This window comes from Nicotiana tomentosiformis, chromosome 8 (genome assembly GCF_000390325.3).
Source record: "Nicotiana tomentosiformis chromosome 8, ASM39032v3, whole genome shotgun sequence".
Lineage (NCBI taxonomy): Eukaryota > Viridiplantae > Streptophyta > Magnoliopsida > Solanales > Solanaceae > Nicotiana > Nicotiana tomentosiformis.
This window is the reverse complement of record NC_090819.1, coordinates 20,225,721-20,249,013: the sequence shown is the minus strand read 5'-3', so window position 1 is coordinate 20,249,013 and position 23,293 is coordinate 20,225,721. Positions and strand designations below refer to the sequence as shown.

Below are 23,293 nucleotides of genomic sequence, written 5' to 3'. Positions count from 1 at the left end.
ATCCATACAATATATTCTTTTGGCTGATTAGTAGTTTTGTGTTTAATTGGCACAATTTGAAATGAATTTTAGTGTCTAATAGGAAATAGGCTAACTTTAAGTGTCCAAGTGAAAAGTGCTGCCACGTTCGGGTGCCTGTCTATGTATTTGGCCATTTGACAATGTAAAAAACTTTTATATCAATAAAAATTACATGTTTCTACATATCAACCTAATAATAAAAGACATGCAAGTACAATTGTTTAAGTTGCTTGAGTCCACATATACAAATATCATCTCCCTTCAAATATATATTACCATTCTCTTTCCAGCAAAATGGTCTAACTACAAAAGTTTGGACAATGATTTAGAAAGGAAAAAGGGAAACCAAGGACTGGGACTGTAATCATCTACCATCAAGTGAAAGCAAGGACAGTGAGGATCGGATCAGGTTTTCCCTCAAACTGGATACTGTATTTAACAATGGTTCCGTGCCATCGCTAGTATTTGGATTTGCCTCTCCAAATACTTGGTGAGATAAGCACCCACTATGTTAATTAAGCTAAGATAAGTATTTTTATGCATGAACTTGGCAACAAGAAATTCCGCTAAAATCTGCTGTCCTGATCTCACAAAACAGGGAAATACCAGTCTTGTGAAAAGATCAATATGAATATTCTCACTTTCTACAGATCCACCACATGCAATATCTGATAACTGGGAATCTTGGCACTGTCGGGAAAAGATCCAAACCATATAGCAAAGATAAGAGAATATTGTACCATATGAAGGTTTGGTGATGATAGTTTATATAACTCCAGAAGATAAAACAAGTACTAAAAACTCAAGATCCATGCTGATTTTGTTAGATATGCCTTCTTGTTTCAGCATCTGCTCAATAGTATCCAAGCACTGTAACTGGACTACTTTATATGGCAACAAGAGCATCAACTTAAGGTCTAGAAAGCAATCTACTCCAAGTGCAATCTGGCTCAGGTCATTCTCTTCATTTAGTAATACTTCGCCTGGCTTTGTCAATGATTTGTCCAACAATTTCAACATTTTGTTGTATTGAGATATTGTTAGCATTTTCCTGAAGATCTCTATCCAGCAGACATGAAGAGGATGAACTGAAAGTTCAGCATTATTCTTTGGTTCTCTTTCAACAGGTTCTTGGAAGCTTTCCCAATCATCATTACTCCAACTATTTCCACCATCAGATACCTCACTAGAATCCTTTTCAGTTTCTCCCCGAGTAAATTGCCCCTCCCATTCTCTTAACATAGCCAATAATATTTCTACATGGGATTCAGATTCAGCAAATTTAGCTACACCAAGGAAGCAAGAGACAGTAGATTCCACAGTCGAGAGATCTTCAGGTGTAATCTCTATGCTGCGCGAGATAGTGGAGACAAGATGTGTAGATTTTAGATCAATCAAAGTATTTGTGAACTTATTAGATGTATTTAGTTTATTTGAAATCCCATCAGCAACAGTGTTCTCACAGTTTCCAATTGCACTATGCAGTTTGCAGCTCCAACTTGTAAACTCAAACATGGTTGGAGAGATGAAAGCTCTCAGAAAACTCTTCCAATCTCTCCCAAACGGCCTGCCTAAAACTGCAAAATTTCCAACTCACCATCTAATTTACTCAAAGAAGATAAGTAATGGTGTAGACATTGGTGCTCACAGGAATGGTCAGTCAATTCCTGCTAGATGCTTGCATAGAAATCTCGAAGATTTTGGATGCTGACAGCTTCTTTTGGAAACTCTGTCACTGATCCAGCTTCATACACGAAGTGAGCCATGACTTCCTCATATACATCTGCAACGGCTCCAAAACCACAACCAGAGCAAACCATTGCTTTGCAAAAATTAAAGATTTCAACGGCAACATCACCAACAAGAACATAGCCAACATAAGCAATAATTGTAGCCCACCCCTGACTAGATGAAACTTTTTCTCAAGCAACTGAACGTGCAAAAACTTTAAGACATGTCATTATACATTCTAAGCAGAATCTTTCTTCCGAATTTTCAAGTAGTGCAACTCCATGCATGTCATTCATCATTCTGAGCCGAGTATCCATAAGCATGGTAAGACACACTTGCCAATCTGAGCCAAAAGGCCTCTTGACAGATATTTCAGCAGGTAGTATGACGGCCAAGAGTTATTTTAGAATGTGCAGACGAGCAGGATTTGGAATATATTTTAAGTATTTGCAGCAGACATTATAAGTCTGCTCGATATCAGCAATGAAGACTTTTAGATCTTTGAATATTGACCCAGATTTAGCTCTAGCTTCCAAGTTTGTCAACAATATTAAAACATGATGTTTATATACATACTGCCAAGACAAGAGACCATCATGCACTGGACCGTCATGAGTAGAAACAAGGTTGTTGACCATCTTTGCCAATGCCTCAATGTTGTTTCAGTGATGTAAACAGAAACTTCACTATTAAAGCAATCCAAGTTCAAATCTTGAATTCTAGCAATATTTTAGAAGTTTAGATCCCCGATCAGTGGCGGATCCAGTGTGAGAGTTACGAGTTCAATTGAACCCATAACTTTCGACACGGAGTAGAAATTTATATGTAAACATTCATTAAAATTACAAAAACAATAGATTTGAACCCATAACTTTAAATATATAATAGGTTCAATGTTAAAAATCTTAAAAATTGAACCCATAAAATTTAAATCCTGGATTCGCCTCTATCCCCGATAAAGGACACCTTGCAACATTCTTCTTCTTTTTCAGCAGTCTTGGAAAAACGAGCAATATGAATAGAATCAGAATGCACTGGATCCTTTCGTTCATATAGCTGCAAGTATCAGTCAGAGACTAGGCCATACTAGAGAAAGCCTCTTCTTATCATGTCCATCAACTGTAGGGTAGATCGATGAGGAAATAACTTTTATCGTTTCTGCAGCACAAGCTAGTATATCTTCTCTGTGATTTGACACTTCAATTTTAACATCATCGGTACTCCAGGCCTCAGAAACAAAGATAGACCTCAGGTAATGCAGCACCACCTGAATAGGAGAGGAGCGTTAGGAGAAAGAGTTAGTTTTCTAACATCTTAGAATTTGTAATTGTAATTTCATTATCTCAGTTACTCTTCTGGTTTAACAAGCATGCATACGGAAACAAAGATAGACCTCAGGTAATGCAACACCACCTGAATATGAGAGGAGCGTTAGGAGAAAGAGTTAGTTTTCTAGCATCTTAGAATTTGTAATTGTAATTTCATTATCTCAGTTACTCTTCTGGTTTAACAAACGTGCATACCTTGCTCCAATCTAAGCTATAAGTATTGGCCAACTTCAATACATCCTTCACAATGTGTTTATTCTTTGGGGTAATGGACTCGACAAATGAAAAAACAACACTCTCTCTGTAGTCCATATCCCCCGATAAGAAGCGAGTAGTTTCAACACCAGGGATTATTTGTTCTAAATGAACGCTCTGCAATGCGCTTTTGCTCTTCTAGCTTCAGTTTTCATTTCTCTCCAAAATGTGGATTGTGCTTGGTCTATTTGTTCTTTTTTGTCTATATTTAAAGATGAGATTAGAGTAGCAATAAGAAAAATGAACATGCAAAGCAAAATACAAACAGTTCTCCACCTAGGGTAAAAAACAATAAGATAGATCGTATAGGTCCAAATTAACAAAATCACCTGAGCAAATCAGTTTATGTGTCTGTTGGAATGTCATTAGGAGCATGTCCCTCCTTTGTGCAGGGTCCTTGCACTTGATTTCAAAATTGTGTAGCAAATTGTAAATCATCCCAACATTCATTATGCTGGTTATTTCATTGTATTTCTCTCTTCTTCTCAAGTTTCTTTCAATTATCTCCACCCCTGAAAATGCATCAACAAGATTTAATAAAAAGGAGCAACTATGATGTCTTCCTCCTCAGAGACAGATGGCTCCATAATGGACTTAGCAACAGAGGCAATCAAACTATCCTTAAGGGCAAAACCATTCCTTGCCAACCAGGACAAGATAGTCATCAGTACCTGTGTTCTTAGACTGACATATTGAATCCCTAAAAATGAGCTGGATATAAATTTTTTATTGCTTTCTGCTTCTTCACTCAGTTCAAGTAACCATGGAAGATATCAAGATATACAACAACAAATGATAAAAGTTTTCCATTTTCTCTCAAGATGGATGGGATGCTCCAATCACCATCCATCTGAACATCTTTGGCTACCTAAAAGAGTACATTTTTATCTGCTTAAGCTGTGTTTTCTTGTCAGAACAGTGCTAAGTCTGCTTTATCTTGATTACAAGGAAGTTGGTATGGGATAGTTGAGTCCTAAACTAAGGTATTTCCACGCTCTTTCCCAGTCAACACCATTAAAGATTCATATTGAACTTGCATATCCAGATCTTTCCATGCATATAGTAACTCGGCAATTGATTCCTCATCACAGTGACTCAAAGCAAAACCTAACAACTATTTTCTGGAAGCAATATCCATGGTCTCAAGGGCAGGACCTCTTGCCAGTACTGCACATAAGTCCCAGACTGAACCATGTCCCTTTTTGGCCAAAACAAGACATGGATCAAAACCCAGTTGGATATCTCCAATCACTGCAGCTTCCCTTGCAATAGCTTCTTGCTCAGCTGATATATTATCGTGCGAGCTCAATCCAAGAGGTTTGGCTAGTTCAATGATCTCATCAACAGAGGTAGATCCGGGATTTTAGCAGGATTTCCATTGGATCTTTAATTTGCCTGAATTGCATTGGCAACAAGGTGACACCAACGTTGGCAAGTTTAACAGTTACAATGTCAATATCAGCCTCACAATTCTGCTAGTTGAAAATATATTCAAGCATTCTATATCCTTCCAAATCTGCCAGGATGTAGCAGCTTAATTAGTAAATTGTCATATATGTCAATTTAATTGCACTACTTTCGAAGAACATGTGCAACCAATGTAAAACATTAGTTCTCAGAACATAATCTAGACACACTTTAGCCAAAAGTAGAATGCATCTTTATTTATTTATCGTTTTTCTTATAATGGTGGTTTCCAGGCAAGCTTTCCCACATCTCGACTACTCCACCGGGTACTTGCTACCTCTAATTAGCACAGCTACCGAGTAACTCTCCCACCAAGGTGTATGCAGTTGGTAAGAAACCATGTAGTATGTTTTGTCTTTGCTTGTCTGCTGGGATTTAATCATGGTCACCAAGGTTTGCACCAACTTCATTGACCACTAGGCCACATCTTTACATGTTTATTGAATAGTTGAAGGTCTAGTCTGAATGATAATTGAAGTTAACACACACTGTGGAGGAACCTTTTGAATGCTTTGCGGTGGAGGGGAGGGGGAGACTTGAGGTCTAGCAAACCAAATACATCATCCCTTCTTTCCTTTAACATGACAATACCAAGCGAGCATGTCCTTATCCGTGATTAAGGAAAAGCAGGTTTCATTAAGATAAAAAGGCAAACGTATTCATCAAACATGCCCTCAATTCCATTCAATCCAAACAAAACTTCTTAGAACATAATGCACATGCACAATATTTTCCTATTCTAGCCTCCCTAGAAATTGATTCTAAATAATTCCTTGATATTGGTCATGAAAACAAAATCTCCCCAACTACACCAAAAGCTACTGCCACATTCTTTAACAAATTTGGATTTATTCTATGTTAGAACAATATTTGTCCAGTCATTATCTGATCGGCCAGGCTATCGCCGAATAAATTTGGATAAGATGAGATGAATTATCTGCTTTACACCCTTTTCATCAGAATATATATGCCTCTCCTGAAAAAGGCTGATAGGCTTTGGTACCTGACCATTACGGAAGAATAATTGGAGACTATTATTAGCGAGGTTATGAGACAAACTTCAATGAGGGATCACTACTCAATCAATACCACAAGCTACAACATCATCCTTTCGTAAAAAGTTAAAGAAGTAGCCACAAGTCAATATCTTTATGGCACCATGACTTTCAGTCACAAGCCGTTCGTCACTGAAAATACAAAGAAACAGACACATAAAATAAGACAAACTAGTATGGGAGTAATACGAGTATGACAATCTTAAATTATAAGCTACGCCATGGATTTAATAAGAGCTTTCATCTCAATCTGAAACTATAGATGGGAAAATGACAACTTCCAGTCCTCTCCCTTAAAAGAGAGGGAGAAAAAAGAGAGGAAAATAAACTTCAAAACTTCTGTAAGTGTTGTATCAAATACATGTAAGAATTCAACTAGTTTTTGGTATTCCATTCATTTCAAGCGAGCCTTTGACATACTTTTATTTATATGCCCCAAAAGTTTTATAATCAGAAAAGCATAGATGAGAATACATCAGTACCTATTAACCAAAACTTATATTACATATGAATCAAGAATTGGTCTCAAAGAAAGCTTAGACTAAATTTCCTCAATTTTTAGCTCGACACCAGCAGGGGAGAGAAGAGAGTGCCAAGAAGAGAAGGTGGAAGAATAATAAAAACTGACACAGATTGATAAGATAGTAAATAGTAGCATAATGAAGCAGAAGTTTCTTGGTTCTCAATGTTGGGGGTAAGTTATCCATGTTTAGATTGATTGACCCCTTAACCAATATATGGATTTTGGTGATAATATGATTATAATATTTTGTCAAAGAATTACCACGGGAAAATGGAAGTTTAGACAATATGGAAGCCATCATCGGTAACAGAGCAAGTGTATATGCAGTGCTAAGCACAATCTACAACCTCAGCCTCATTCTGGAAAAAGTTATTATTCTGAAACTCTCTGCTACCCTCTTCAATTACAGCTGAGCACATCTCCAATTTATTTTCAGAGGCGATCTCTTTTAGCCATCTCACCAGTGGAAGGATGATGCTTAAAGACAAGGTTTAATGCCCCAATCTTGCCACTTTCTACAAGTGCAACTGCAGCATCTTTAATGGGCAAATTACAAAATTTCTCATACTCTAGTAAAGAAAACCTGCAAAAGGCTTAGTCATTAAGTATCAAGTCATTTGAGTACTACTGCTATGAAAATTTGTCTTGTAAAAGTAGTGAAGAAGAAAAAGATCATTAAGGCCATTATAAAATACGACCAGCTAAGAAGCAGTCCTAAATGTAATATACGGAAAGAAACAAAAGTAAATATAAGGAAAAAGCCATATCAATTTCACTGCTAGGGTCATTGAGCAACAAGCCAATTTATTCCCCTAGAAAAAGTTTATGCAACAGTTTGAAAATGAAAGTTTTCCATCTCAACCAGTAAGTCCAGTCAAATTTAGAAGTCAAAGGCAATGTGGTAAGTTTTGAAACCTCATCTCAGTTTTGAAGTTTTCAGCTTTTGTCTGACACTTCCAAAAAATCTAATTAGTTACATAGAAACTTCATAGCCAATAATACAGAATAGGATATTGCTGTTTGCTTTGTAATAACAATAAGACCATTTGTGAGCATCACGACATCCCAATTCAATGTTTAATGTAAACCTTATGAATCCAGAACTAAAAATAGAAACATTCGCCATTTAAAAAAAAGATATATATAGGGAGAAATAATATCATTACCTGCCCATGTTTATCCCAAGAAATGTCTCTAGCCGGTCTCTGTATTGGAACAATTTAGGTCTTGCCACAAGAAAATCCCAAACCTTACTATGCTCATCAACGTCGGACTCAGAAAATTTGTAACGGCCAGTTATACAGAGTCTATAATCAAGCAAAGACCTAACTGCATCTTCAGTTGGTCCAAATCGACCTACAAATTCAGAAAGTATGAAAACTTGGTCCTTGACATTCGAAAAGTAGTGTCTTTATCTCATTTACACCCCGGGAGGAGTGTAACCACTGTGACTTTAGAGCTTTGTCTTTATCTAGCCCATGGTGATCCGCAAATGTGAGAGCAGCCTGATACTCTTGTCTGGAGATTAATATCTCATACTACATTTCAGGAATGGATCGTTCAGAAAAAGAAATTAAGCTCCACCGGAAATAGCCCAAATCAAACTTATTATTCATATCACCATGATTTCATTCCAAAAGATGAAAGTTGCTTGCTCAGTTGATTCATTGTTCTGAATGTATGGATGGTTTTGTCTCTAATAGAAAAAGTTTTCCCGACAACTGTGGTACTCTTTCTAAAAGGGGCAATGAATACATAGTCTCATCCTTCTTAAATAATGTAGCACCAGTAGATATGTTAATCATAGTGATGTTACCATTCCTTTCTGCAACAACAAGTATATCATCAGACCACCAGGAAAAATCCACGACTTCATTCTCCCCCTTATCTGACTCCTTATTTCCCTGATGTAATTCCTCTCCATAATAAAATCTTGAGAGAGAACATTGTTCCTCATCAAAATTAAAGGTACTCAAAGATCCTCCCATATCAAGAGTAGCAACAAATTTTCCATGTGGTGATATTGACACCTTAGGAGAAGTTATATAACCTACATAAGTAGCATTACAAATGTCTGCTAAAACAAAATTAAGAAAATCATAAATATGTTCAGATATAGTTAGAGAGTTTGAGGTAGCATTACTAGTCAGCTGCAAGCTGCCAGCACTGCTAACTATGGCAAATAAGTTCAGTTCTGGATGGTAAAACATATTCTATGGAAACTGCTTCAGCATTAGGGATCTTGACTGATCTCAATGTCATGAATCAACCCATCTGCCATCACTATAGTAAAAAAATGTTGTCCACCCAAAATAGATGAATAAATAAGATAAAAAATCCAGTAGAAGAAATCTGTTCAAATAATTGAGCTTACAAGCAAGATTTCTTCAAATCAGCATCATCCTGCACCATCAGGCCAACTATTGGTGAACAACTTTGATGTTTTATACGTCAATACCACACAAGAGGGGGGTGATTTGTGTGGTATCCAATTTTTTGCGTACACAGATTATAGAAGGACCTGGTTCTTCTATGTGTTCCAACTACTACTGTTGCGGAATAATAAGTATAGAAAATAAATAACACATATATTTTTACGTGAAAAATACCTGACTCAAAAGGTAAAAAAACCACGACCTACTTTCCAGTAGGATTTTTCCAAAACTCTTTACTAAATTAGTGAGCCAACACAGCATTTACAAAAATTCTTTTGTAAACCTAGGATTACCTCTAATCCCTTGTAGCAAACTAGCCTCTAGCTATTTGCGACAAACTTCAAGTTAACTCTAACTTGAAAATACAAAGTACCTATTACAGACGCTTCTAGATTAAGCTGAAAAGGTACAAGTTAAAACAACCTACTACAAATAACTAGACTAAAAGACAGTAGTTGGAACTGGTTCTTCTAGCTGGTTCAAGTAGCGTCAGATTCGCACACTCAAATATCACTCGAACTGCTTGCAAAATTGCCTCGCTATTTTGCTCTCAATTCTTGCTTAACTTCTGCTTTTGTGCGTACCTGTACAATAAGAACATTGTGAAATATATAGGAGTTAGTAGATAAAGAATTAACTAGAATTCTAATGCTAGTCTTCCTTGGTGGAAGAGTTCTAGTTAAACTCAACTTCTAAATCCTTCCTTATCTTAGATACTGTTCTCACTGAATAAGGAGTCCTTGTCCTTATCGTTTTTGCAATCTTTTCGATCAGGAGATATCTTATTCTACCAGAATACACTTATCTCCTGCATGTGCACCTCATGTGCCTTGACTCTGCCGGTGTCTATGTCTGCCAGTGATGGACCTGGTTCATATCTGAGTTCCTTTATTAATCTTCAAAACTATTCTCTTTCTTGGGCCAACAAATTCCCCTTTTTGATGATGACAAACTCTCTACTTCCATAAGTTTAGGCCATATTTCAACTTAGCTCAACATCAACACAATGTTAGAAACAACCTTTTCCCCCTTTTGGCATCATCGAAAAGTTGCATAAAAAATGTGAGATAATCAGATTTTATAACTTACTCATGACCATTTGGGCTACTTCAAATGCAATCAATCATGGATTAATCATCATAGATCAAGCTAAGAATTTTAACCATCAAAGAAATATAAACAAACAGTTAGAGCAAAAACATTGAATTTCATTGATGACTGATACGATTCTTCCACAAAGCATAAAAAGAAATAAAAATACTAAAAACATGAGCAAACAAAACATCCCAAACTGGGTCATTGAAAGGTCTACACTGGGCTAGAAGTTTAAGGTTTGGAAGAACCGGGTGCTTGATTTTTGGCTTGGAGGAGTTTCAGCATATCCTGAAGAATGCCATCATTCTTCTCCTTTTCTCTTGCCAGCTCAGTTCTGAGAGCATCTCTCTCAGTCTCTACCTCTGTCAACCTCTTCTTCAACCTCTCAATCTCAGCATCCTTAGCCCCACTTTCTTGCACCAAGGCTCGCACCTTGCTATTCATGGGTACCTTCTTAGATGAACCAGGTTTTTTAGGAGTGACATGGACTTCATATTCACAAGCAGGCAATGTATTTGCCCTAAAATGATCCTTGCTTGTACCAACCTCCCTTTCTTCTTTGGATTATAACTTTTAGTCACTCTCTTCAGTAGGTCTGTGAGGGTTTCCTGTTCAGATAAAACAGGTTCATCTATATTTTCCCAAGTTGAACCAGCCCTTCAGCAGCTTCGCCAGACCCACTTCCTCCTGGTTTCTTTACACTCTCCTCTACTCCAGCAGAGTTTTCTCCCCAAACAACCATTGCACCTGTGTCTTTGGTTAAACTCACAGTAGTGGGTGAAGAATCAACCACTCTTTTACCCTTTCCCCTCACAACACTTCGAACACCCTTGCTCACTTTTTCTTTTTCTTTTTTATTTTTACCACCAATTTCTCCAGACTCTGTAGTTTCAACACCTGCTTTAGATCCTACTAGTACAAACCTATTCTCCAAATTTGTTCTCTCCCCGCAACAACCTTGTGAGAAAGCATCTTTACTCTTTTCTTAGAGGTTAGGGTGGTGGAAGAGATGATAGTGGGTGTGGAAGTCTAATCAAACTGAATTTCAGTTTTGAAAATACTTTGGACTGTATCCCTAGAATCTAGGTACTTCAATTCGGTTGGGACTCTTTTGAACAGACCTGGTTCACTTGTAACGGATAAGTCCAAAAGGAGTTTGGAATTAAGTTGGACTCTGCTCATGATCCAAATATTATTATTTCAAATTATGCAAAGTGTAAAAAACATACCATGTTATTTTGATAAACCAGGTTTTTCACTGAGAATACTCTTGTGTAAGTCTAAATTTGCCAAAATAGAGAAAAATATCATTAGAGATTAATGGGTCATTTTAACACATGACACAAGAGTATACTATTGAAAGTATGAGTCTGAGCAAAAATTAATCTAATTATATACACATTTTCAAATTTTCTAACCAAAACCAATAATTTTTTTTTAATTTGTTTTTTTTTAATTTTTTTTCGTTGTGAATTCTGAACTGATCCTTTTAGGTGATCTTAATCATCCCTAATTATAACCTGTTCCTTTCAAAGTGATCTCTACTTAGGGCTTTTGTGAAGATGTCAGCTATTTGCTTGTCAGTAGCACAAAATTCCAAAGTGATCAACCCGTTTTCATAGTTATCCCTCAAAACGTGATGCCTAACATCTATGTACTTAGTTCTCTTGTGGTGAACCGGGTTCTTGGTCATACTAATAGTACTAGTGTTATCACAAAAAATGGCAATACAACCAACATCAATTCCAAAGTCCTTTAATTGTTGTTTGATCTACAACAATTGAGCACAACATGAAGCAGCAGCAACATACTCAGCTTCAGCAGTAGATAAGGCCACTGAATTTTGCTGTTTGGTAGCCCAAGACACAAGACATGAGCCAAGAAAGTGTGCCATACCTAAGGTGCTCTTTCTATCCACAAGAAAACCTGCATAATCAGCATCAGCATATCCCACAAGATTGAAATTACTACCTTTTGGATACCAAAGACAAAGATCAGTGGTGCCTTTTAGATATCTCAAAATGCTTTTGACAGCAGTCAAGAGAGACTCCTTCGGATTTGCCTGAAATCTTGCACAAAGACCTACACTAAAAACAATGTCAGGTCTACTAGCAGTGAGATACAACAATGAGCCAATCATTCCCCTATACAACTTCTGATCAACAGATGAACCAGGTTCATCCATATCCAACTTTGTAGCTGTTGCAATAGGAGTGTCAATTTCTTTGGAATCTTCCATTTTAAACCTTTTAAGCAACTCTTTTACATACTTCTACTGATGAATCATAGTTCTATTTGAATTTTATTTAATTTGTAAGCCTAAAAAGAAATTAAGCTCACCCATCATGCTCATTTCAAATTCACTCCCCATTATTTAGCAAAATCTTTACTTAACTTATCAGTAGTTGCTCCAAAGATTATATCATCAACATATATCTGAACTACCAAGAGATCTTTACCTTTTTCTTTCAAGAACAAAGTATTGTCAATTTTACCTCTTTTGTAGTCATGTTCAAGCAAAAACTTTGATAATCTTTCATACCATGCTCTTGACGCCTACTTGAGCCCATAAAGTGCTTTGTCAAGTTTGTACACATGATCAGGACTCTCCTTGCTTTCAAACTTTGGAGGTTGCTTGACAAACACTTCTTCCTTTAGATAGCCATTGAGGAAGGCACTCTTGGCATCCATCTGGTGGAGGGTGAATTCCATATAAGCAGCAAAGGCTCTGAGGAGTCTTATTGCTTCTAACCTTGCAACTGGAGCAAAGGTTTCATCATAGTTTATGCCCTCCTCTTGGCTATATCCTTAAACCACCAATCTTGACTCATTCATTGTAACAGTTCCATCTTCATCAAGTTTGTTTCTAAAGACCCATTTTGTGCCAATTACTGATCTGTCCAAGGGTCTTGGCACCAGATGCCAAACTTGACTCCTTTCAAATTGGTTGAGTTCATCTTGCATTGCATTTACCTAGTCTGCATCCTGCAAAGCCTCAACAACATTTTTAGGTTCAATAAGAGATAAGAAAGCATCAAAAGCACAAAGATTCTTTACTAAAGATCTTGCTTTGATTCCAGAGGTTGGATCAGTAATTATGTTCTCAATGGGATGAGAACTTTGATACTTGTAAGGTCTCACAACCAACTGGTTTCCCCTTGATGTTCCTTCAATGTTTTGTTGATGTGGAACAGGTTCATGGTCAGGTTCCCTTGAGGTTTGAAAATCATTTCCTCTTTGTTCTATTCCCCCTATCAGGTTGCCCTGGGTAGAAGGACCTGTTCCATCACTTGTTCCTTCTTCCAGTGCAGCTTCAGTCTGGGATGTGGTTTCATTTAAGTTTCTTACCAGCCCAATTGCTTCATCATCATGTTCCTGTCTCTCAGAAAGAATGTTAGTTTCATCAAAAACCACATGAACACTTTCTTCAACATACATAGTTCTTTTGTTGTACACCTTATATGCTTTACTATGTGAAGATATCCCAAGAATACTCCCTCATCATTTCTGGGATCAAACTTACCTAGGGAGTCTTTACCATTGTTGTGCACAGAGCACTTGCATCCAAATACCTTAAGATGGGATATATTTAATTTTCTCCCTTTAAGTAACTCATAGTGAGTCTTCTCTACAAGAGGTCTAGTCATGCACTTATTTATGATGTAGCATGCAGTATTTACAGCTTCTGCCCAGAAGCTATGGGGCAGTTTACTTAAAAGAAGCATAGTCCTAGCCATATCTTCAAGTGTCCTATTCTTTCTTTCAACTACTCCATTTTGATGTGGAGTCCTAGGAGCAGAAAAATTATGATCTATGCCATGCTCATCACAAAATTCAGCAAATTTAGCATTTTCAAATTCAGTGCCATGATCAGTCCTAATTGATGCAAGTTGATTACCTAGTTGTTTCTGAGTTTTTCTAACAAAAGAAGTGAACATGTCAAATGCTTCATCTTTAGATGTTAAAAACAATGTCTAAGTAAACCTAGAGTAATCATCAACAAGCACCATCACGTATCTTTTACCACCTCTGCATAATGTTCTCATTGGACCACAGAGATCTATATGAACCAGTTCCATCGTCCTGGTGGTACTTACCACTTTCTTGCATTTAAAAGAGGATCTTACCTGTTCCCCCCTTGCACAAGCCTTACAAACTTTGTCTTCCTTGTACTTGATGTTAGGCAGTCCTATCACCAAGTCCTTGGAGACTAATTTGTTGAGTTGACTCAGACTTGCATGTCCAAGTCTCTTGTGCAAAAGGAGGGGATCATTGTCCAACACACTTAAGCAAGTGAGTTCATTTTCTGACAGTGTGGACAGATCTACAATATATATATTGTTCACTCTTTTTTCCTGCAAAATAATCTTGTCAGTGATAAGATTAATCACAAAGCATTTATTAGAGGTGAATGCTACCAAGTTACCTCTATCACACAATTGTGATACACTAATTAGACTGTATTTTAGGCCGTCTATCAAATAGACATTCTCAATCGAGTGAGAGTCAGTCTTACCTACGTTGCCAACCCCAATGATCTCACCTTTCTTCCCATTTCCAAAGGAGACATTACCTCATTTGAGGTCTTCAAGTGAAAGGAACTGTTACTTGATTCCTGTCATGTACTTTGAGAAGCCACTATCCATGTACCATATTTGGCTGTTCCCCTTCACTTGGACCTGCAAAAGGAAATCAGGGGTTAGTCTTAGGAACCCAAACTAGTTTGGGTTCCCTTTATATAAGCAAAAGGATGAATTGAATTCTTTTTAGCCGAACTTGGTAACCAATTCTTCCCTTGAACAAAAATTTTGTTCTTTTGACTGGCCCTTTCTTTTGCGTTACATTCACTTTTATAGTGACCAGTCTTACCACAGTGAGTACAAATCTTGTTCCTAGCAAGAGTGAGGTACTTGCTTTTAGGATCCCACTTAGGTAGCTGATTCCCAAAGCCAAGTCCTCTTCTATTGATACTGTGATGTTCCTGTAGCCATGACAAAGCATCGAAGGACCTGTTCCATTTATAAGTTCTGTATAGTTCATGCTTGACTTTGCCTAGATCTTCCTTCAAAATTCTAACCTGCTCATTCTTCTTATACAACTCATCTTTTAGTTTACCTATATTTTCTTCTAGAGTGAGTTGTGTGCAATCAGCTGTCTTCTTACTTGTTCCTAATTTCAGTTTTAGGTTTTTAGATCTAAGTTCTAGGACATTTGATTCAAATGCATGAACCTGGTTCTTTAATGCGGCATTTTCACTCATAGTCTCACTAACCCTAAGTTCCAAGTTCTTACACATTGCTTTCAAAATCACACATTCCTTAGACAGTTGTTCATTTTCATTGTTTATATCCTCAAATTCATCAATGAAATCTAGAAGTAATTCAGATAGCCTTTTTTTAGACAAAAATTTAATCTTGTCTTTGAGATGAATTATACTTACCTCAGATTCCGCATCAGATTCTCCAATGGCCATAAGTGCTTGTTCATCTCTATCTTCATCATCTGAGCTTTCTCCCCAAGCAGCAACCATAGCCTTTGTTGATCCTTTGTTCTTCTTGGGATGAACTTGTTCCTTCTTCCTGCTCCTTCGTTCAGATCTTTCCTTCTTCCATTCAATTTCCCATTGAGGGCGGTTCTTGATGTGATGACCAGTCTTCCCACACTTGTAGCAGCCCTCATTGGTCGTTTTTTCAGGAACCCTTGCTTTGTTGTAATTTTCACCTCTTGAAGAACCTTTTCCTCTCATAAGGTATTTCTTGAAGTCCTTGGTGATCATAGCCATTTCATCTTCCTCCAGATCAGCACCTTCAGTGATTCTGAGTGCCAGGTTCCTTTCTTTCTTGGGTACATCCATCTTCATGGTCTGCCTTCTAAGTTCATAGGCAGTGAGATTTCCAATCAGCTCATCCAGTTTAAGAGTTGCAATATTCTTAGATTCCTGAATTGCAGTGATTTTGCTTTCCCAAGAAACTGGTAGAACCCTAGTCAGAATCTTCTCAACTTTGTCTTCTTCAAGAAGAGTCCTTCCAAGAGACTTCAGTTCATTAGTCAGTGTGGTGAACCTTGTGTACATCTCTTGGATAGTCTCTCCTTCCTTCATAGAGAAATTCTCATATTGAGAATATAGTAAAGTACCTCTGGACCTCTTTACCTGAGCAATTCCTTCATGAGCCACTTGCAAGGTATCCCAAATTTCCTTAGCAATAATACAGCTTTGAATTCTGTTGTACTCGTCTGGACCAAGTCCACACACAAGCCATTTCTTGGCCTTAGCATTCTTCTCCCACTTTCTCAAGTCCTCAGCAGTGCAGTCAGTTCTTGTCTTTGGCACATCTACTCCTTCAGCATTCTTCTCCATGGTAGCTAAAGGACCATCAATAACAATGTCCCATAGCTCGTAGTCTTCTCCAATTATGTGGTCTTTCATTCTGTTCTTCCACCAGGAGTAGTGCTGGCCATTGAAGAGTGGAGGCCTAGCAGTTAATTGTCCTTCCCAGTTCCCAGGTGGTGCACTCATCTTGATCTTCTCCTAAGGTGTTAGCCTATTCAAGGATAACCCACTTTGATACCAATTGATATTTTATACGTCAATACCACACAAGAGGGGGGAGGGGGGGGGTTGTGTGGTGTCCAATTTTTTGCGTGCACAGATTATAGAAGGACCTGGTTCTTCTATGTGTTCCAACTACTAATGTTGCGGAATAATAAGTACAGAAAATAAAGAACATAGAGATTTTTACGTGGAAGACACCTGGCTCAAAAGGTGAAAAAACCACGACCTACTTCCCAGTAGGATTTTCCCAAAACTCTTTACTAAATCAGTGAGCCAACACAACATTTAATAAAAAATTCTTTTGTAAACCTAGGATTACCTCTAATCCCTTGTAGCAAACTAGCCTCTAGCTATTTGCGACAAACTTCAAGTTAACTCTAACTTGAAAACACAAAGTACCTATTACAGACGCTTCTAGATTAAGTTAAAAAGGTACAAGTTAAAACCACCTACTACAAATAACTAGACTAAAAGACAACAGTTGGAACTGGGTTCTTCTAGCTGGTTCAAGTAGCGTCAGATTCACACACTCAAATATCACTCGAACTGCTTGCAAAATTGCCTCGCTATTTTGCTCTCAATTCTTGCTTAACTTCTGCTTTTGTGCATACCTGTACAATAAGAACATTGTGCAATATATAGGAGTTAGTAGATAAAGAATTAACTAGAATCCTAATGCTACTCTTCCTTAGTGGAAGAGTCCTAGTTAAACTCAACTCCTAAATCCTTCCTTATCTTAGATACTGTTCTCACTGAATAAGGAGTCCTTCTCCTTATTGTTTTTGCAATCTTTTCGATCAGGAGATATCTCATTCTATCAGAATACGCTTTTCTCCTGCATGTGCACCTCACGTGCCTTGACTCTGCCGGTGTCTATGTCTGCCAGTGATGGACCTGGCTTATATCTGAGTTCCTTTGTCAATCTTCAAAACTATTCTCTTTCTTGGGCTAACAAGGTTTTTATATGACCCTTTGTATTTCTGGTAATTTCCTCACCATTAGAGATAGACTGTGTCACTATCGTCCGCAATACCAAGAACATCATGAGTAATTAATGCTTTTGCCTAGAAATACAAACGTAGTAATTAAGTAATAGATAAATATAGCAATACTTTTGCTAATCATAAAGAATCAATTGTAATTCCTTTTTTGTTTTGGGATTGTAATTCTAAAAGTAGGTAACTAGACAGTCATTCTAATCTTCCTATCCACCCTCTTGATGAATTTCTGGTTTGAATTCTCAACTGGAAAAGAGAGGAAAGTTAAACACATCAGTTCTGTGATTCTGTCTATGTCCACATAAATCAATTGGATTTTCAGAGGAAAAAACCAAAGCCAGCTGGGTACTAATACATATCAAAGGGTACAATACAATGGTTAAATAAGGTCAGAAGAGTAGGAAAAACACTGAAAAGCTGCAGGCAGGAAGGCAACAATGATACCTAAGAACAAAGATGTGATGACCCAAAATGTCATCTTTAAATTTAATAATTAATTATGTGTTCAAAGACCTTAAAAAGTACTATTTATCATTCTTCGACTTGCGTGCGCAATCCAAAAAATTTCATGGAAAGTTTTTATGTGAAAAATGGATTAAAATGTGGATTAGAGCTTTAAAACTCAATTGAGTTGACTTTGGTCAACATTTTAAGCAAAAGGATTCGGATCAGCGTTTTGATAGTTCCGATAGGTCCGTATCGTGATTTGGGACTTGGGCGTATGCCCGGAATCAAATTATGAGGTCCCTAGCCCGAGATATGGAATTTTGAAGAAAAATTAAAATGTTTAAGTTCGAATAGTGACCGAATGTCTAATTATCTGAAAACGACCCCGAAATAGAATTTTGATGATTTCAACAGCTTCGTATGGTGATTTTGGACTTAGGAGCATGTTCGAAATTTTATTTGGATGTCCGTAGTTAAATTAGGCTTGAAATGGCGAAAAAATAAGAATTTAAGTTTCGAAGTTTGACCGATTAGTTGACTTTTGATAGGTTCCGACATCGAATGTAGAAGTTGAAAACTCTTAGTTTCATTAAGCTTGAATTGGGGTATGATTCATGGTTTTAGCATTGTTTGATGTGATTTAGAGGTTCGACTAAGTTCGTATGATGTCTTAGGACTTGTTGGTATATTTGGTTGAGGTCCCGAGGGCCTCGGGTGAGTTTCGGATGGTTAACGGATCAAAAAATTGGACTTAAAAGCTGTTGCAGTGTTTCCTCTTCTATTGGATATTCTGTGTTGGTATCGAGCCAAGGGTTGACGAGGCTCAAGCTCGAGCTTGAGATCGAAGCCACGATGGAAAGTCCAGCTCGAGGAAATGATCGAAGGTAAGGCTCGAGGGCTAGGATCGAGACCCATGCTCGATGCCCTGATCGAAGGCCCATGCTCGATGCCCTGATCGAAGGCCCATGCTCGATTCCCTGATAGAAGGCACATGCTCGATGCCCTGATCGAAGGCACATGCTCGATGCCCTGATCGAAGGCCCAGCCTCAATGTCTTGATCGAAGGCAGGCCATGACCGAGGTCCAGGCTCGAGCCTGTGATCGAAGCCGCGATCGAGGACCAGTTCCGAAGGCTGCTGGGCAGTTTTATAAAAAGAGGGCATTCGTCCCATTTGCCATTTTTGACGTACTTGAGCTTGAGCAGAGACGACTTTTGGCAGATTTTCAAAGGAAAAACATTGGGGTAAGTGATTCTAACTCGGATTTGGTCTACATATACAAGTATATCATTATTTTCACCATAAATTAGTGTTTTGAGATTTAAATTTGAGAAATTTTTAGAAATCTCATAGAAACGAATTTTTGAGATTTCGGTATCGATTCGGAGTCGGATTTGAGTGAAACTGGTATCGTTGGGCTCGTAATTGAATGGGTTGTCGAATTTTATAACTTTTGCCGGATTCCGAGATGTGGGCCCCGCGGGCGAATTTTTAATTAATTTCGGATCTTTCCTTTAAAATATAGTATTTTCTTATAGAATTGATTTGCTATAATATTTAGTGATTGTATCAAATTATTTTGGCTAGATTCGAGCCAGACGGAGTTGGATAATCGTGAAAAAGGCCTTTTAGTGGATTAAATTGGAGCAAGACGAGGTAAGTCTCTTGTCTAATCTTGTGAGGGGGAAATTACCTCATAGGTGATTAAGATTAAACAATTGTTGCTAAATTGTGGGGGCTACGTACGCACGAGGTGACGAGAGTCCGTGCGTAGCTACTATTAATGCTAAAGTCCGGGTAGTTTAGGACTCAAAGCATGCCTTACTTGTGTAAATTGTATTCTTTGATTAATTAATATTAATTGATATATATGAATATATTGTGAATTGTTAGATAAAGATATTAAAGGATGAAAATCTCATATGCTTAATTTTTGTTTAAATTAATTAATTGTTAAAAGAAATTGTTCTCCTCCCAAATTTATCTTATAATAAATATACTCTCATTCCGGAGGCACATAAGAAAATGTCCTCCTTTCTTGTGGAGCGGGCCGAACGCCTCGGCAGGATAGATGCATCTATGGATCGCGCCGCACGTCCCTCGGCAGTGTACACGACACTCTGGATCGGGCCGTACGTCCTCGACAGAAATTGTGCTTAATAATAATAATTATACGATACTTTAATAATTTATTTCAGCTTGTGAAGCTAATTAATAAATTGAATAATCTTTGAAATTTAATGAATTATTATTCTTGCTTGTTTAGGAATTAATTGTTACTCTTGTAAATGAGATTTAATTGATAAATTGGAATTTGTTTGAATTGAAGGAATTTAATTAATATATTGAGAATTGTTACATTTGAAGGAATTTGATTATTTCCGTTGATTAAATAAATTATTGTAAATTCTGTAAATCATGCTGATTTAAATATCCTAGTTTTATTTCAATTATTATTGACCCACAGTGAGTGTCAAAATCGGCCATCTCGTCTCTACCACTTCGAGATTAGGCTTGATACTTACTGGGTACACGTTGTTTACGTACTCATACTACACTTGCTACACTTTTGTGTAGGATCTGAGATAGGTACTAGTGGAGGACCTATCATCACATACCCACGTCATCCCGAGGCATAGTGGTGAGCTACCTTTCAGAGCCGTTCTGCAGCTACCAGTGTCTCTTCTTATATTGATATTCTGTCTATTTCATTTCACACAGCATTTGGAGTTTTGTATAATCTACTAGATGCTCATGTACTTGTGACACCGGGTCTTGGCACACACATTAGTAGAAGTTGGTATTTTATTATTTTCTTGGAATAAAAGTTTAACCAGTGTACGATTGACTTATTAATTGGCTTGTCTAGCTGTAGTGTTGGGCGCCATCACGACCTATAGGTGAAATTGGGTCGTGAAAAAGAAGCCGTATAACATGCTAAAATGATGATCATATTCACAACATACTCGAAAGAGCGGTTACTTCCACCATAGTTTCACTTCTATTTTAAGTTTCTGAAACTTACAGATAAATATCCCACAAGGCTTTTGGTAGTCATCATCCTTCTGCAGAATTGTTATCTGATTCGCAGATGCTACAGCCACAAGATGGTAAATGTTTTGTCAACTAGTTATTTTAACTCCTTTCACCCTATTATTTCAATCTATTTTCTATAAAACTCCAATATAATAATCCATTCTTTCTTCTCATGAACCTCTGCACTCGTAAAACACAGGTTGTTTAACTTGGGACAAATTGCTTAAAATCCATGTGAATTCAGAAGTTCAAAAATAAATGATTTCTTTTTATGCAAAACAATGTGAGCCAGCTATACAAACCCTCCAAGCTAATGATAGTGAATCCAAAAAGGAAAAGAAAAAAGAAGCCCATCATTTAAGCAGCTCATAGATGATATGCACTATAACCCTAGATATATATATACGGAATCACATCCAAGTTCCAATACAACCGAATAAGAAACTCTCGAAAGTGCAATGCAGTACATTTATGTAGCACTTGTTTGGACATTTAGCTATATTCATGTTTTAGGATATTATCATGTCTTTTTTAATTGGTGATGATGAGTGACTTCAATACATATATAGTTCATAATAAAAAAAAATTGTATAATAACACCATATCTTCCTTTCATTTTCTGTACTCCAATTCCGAAAGGAAGAACAATTGAAACCTTCCTTCGTCCTCATAATCTGTATTAAGATATCTATTTCAAATTAAAACGATCTAAGTATCTAACTCGCACTCAAAAGTCTTTGCACTATATGACTATATCCAGCTATAAATATTTAAAGAAATCATGAATATATAAGCTTACATTTATTTTTTGACAATTTGTTTTAATACTATAATAAGCTTACATTTATATAATGAAAGAAACTTGCAGTATTTCAATCACATCAGGAAATAAAAAACAAAAGGAAGCGGTACTCCTCATCTATCAACTGGAAGTTTCAAAATTTCCACGGGTTACATACGAGCAGAAATAAAATAGTCTAAACACAAATCAGCCAATTTAGTTATCACTTCACCAAATACCCGAATTGAACAAAAAACTGAATGTACCTGAGGAAGAAAGCAATCTTGAAAAATAACTGCTTTTGGCGCCTTCATTTAGCTAAATCAAACACAAGCAAATAAGTAATTGAGAAAAATGCAAAGATCAATAGGAAAAAGATATATAGAATTTAAATCAGTAGAAACCTGTTTATGTTGTGGAGGATAATTGGAAATATGTTGATTCCTCCATATCTGTATGTACAAGCAAGAAATAACCTCTGTGAGTTTGTGATCTTCCAAAAGAACCGCACTGAATATTTGTATAACATCTACGGTAGGAACATTTGCACACAGAAGCGGACTCAGGATTTGAGCGCAGCGGAGCACCGCTATTGATATAAATATGTCAGTTAGAAACGACAAAATCTGACGTGCTAACTCTTAAAACTTGGTGACTTTGAGTCAGTGACCGAAAGTATTTTAAAAAAATATCAAAAACTTAGTCTAATAAGATCAAGATTAAGGTCTGTTAAGCAGTCCAAGCAGAGTTTTAGTCATTGTCACTACAACAAATTTGATTATCAATCACGAATTATTTTGTCACTTAATCTTCATATTTCGTCATAAAAAACGTTTTATGACGAAAAATAATTAGTCAATAGTTCGTCCCTAAAAGAGGGTCACTAAAAATATACAAAGACAACTTATTATTTCGTTGCTAAATAGAACTATATTAGCAACGAACTTTTTTTCGTTCCCAAATGAATAGTATTTGTGACAAGCTTGTTTGTCAGAAAAAGTAAAATAAAAATTATAGCTAATTGTTTATTTTCGTCACTAAAAAGTTATTAATACCGACAAAACGATTTTGCCACTAACTATTTAGCTTAATTATTGACGACATCAATTGTCTCTAAAATTGTGCATATTTTGTAGTAGTACAAAAGTAATTTTGTCACTAAAGATCACATTTTATATACGGAAAAAATATTTTGTCCCTAAATTATGAATTAGTGACAAATTTTCTTTTGTAAAAATGGTTTATAATTTTGTAGCTAAAAATTAATTACGTCTAAAATTTTATTTTTATCAACTAAATAAAATTATCGCTACAAATTTTTGTGATTAGTGGCAATTACACTTGTCATAAATAGAACATTACTTGGTGGTCGATAAAAGTGATTCTCAAACAAATATTATTTGTCACTAGATACATTCAATTTGGGACAAAATAATATAAATGTGATTGTCTTGAAAAGTATAATATAGTTGTTGCTGAAAAATAAGGTTTTAGAGGTATACATTTTGTCAATAGTTACAAAATTTGATGTCATTTAAATTAGATGGTGGTTCTATTTATAATTAGTAT

The 23,293-nt window shown here is 36.7% G+C and overlaps 1 pseudogene; it reads right to left on the bottom strand.

Moving 5' to 3' along the window:
* Positions 1-385: 385 nt before the first annotated feature.
* On the bottom strand, positions 386-22,038 carry LOC104104008 (MAG2-interacting protein 2-like; annotated as a pseudogene).
* Between the last annotated feature and the right edge of the window lie 1,255 nt (positions 22,039-23,293).